Genomic DNA, 202 nt, shown 5'->3' with positions numbered 1-202 from the left:
TCGGACCAGTGATGAACAGTTTGGAATAGTTATTGATTTCCGATGGAATCGATTGATCGAAAATACAAGTACATCGCAATTATGTCTGTATACATGAAACTTGACATACTAGTTAATATTATCATAAAACTTAATTATTAATTCATGCTATCAGAGAACTTTCGCACATATGATCATTTTTTTTTTTTTTTTTTTTTTTTAC

The sequence above is a fragment of the Bombus impatiens genome, unplaced genomic scaffold (genome assembly GCF_000188095.3).
Source record: "Bombus impatiens unplaced genomic scaffold, BIMP_2.2 scf_0064, whole genome shotgun sequence".
NCBI lineage: Eukaryota > Metazoa > Arthropoda > Insecta > Hymenoptera > Apidae > Bombus > Bombus impatiens.
Note: the sequence above shows the minus strand (reverse complement) of the source record.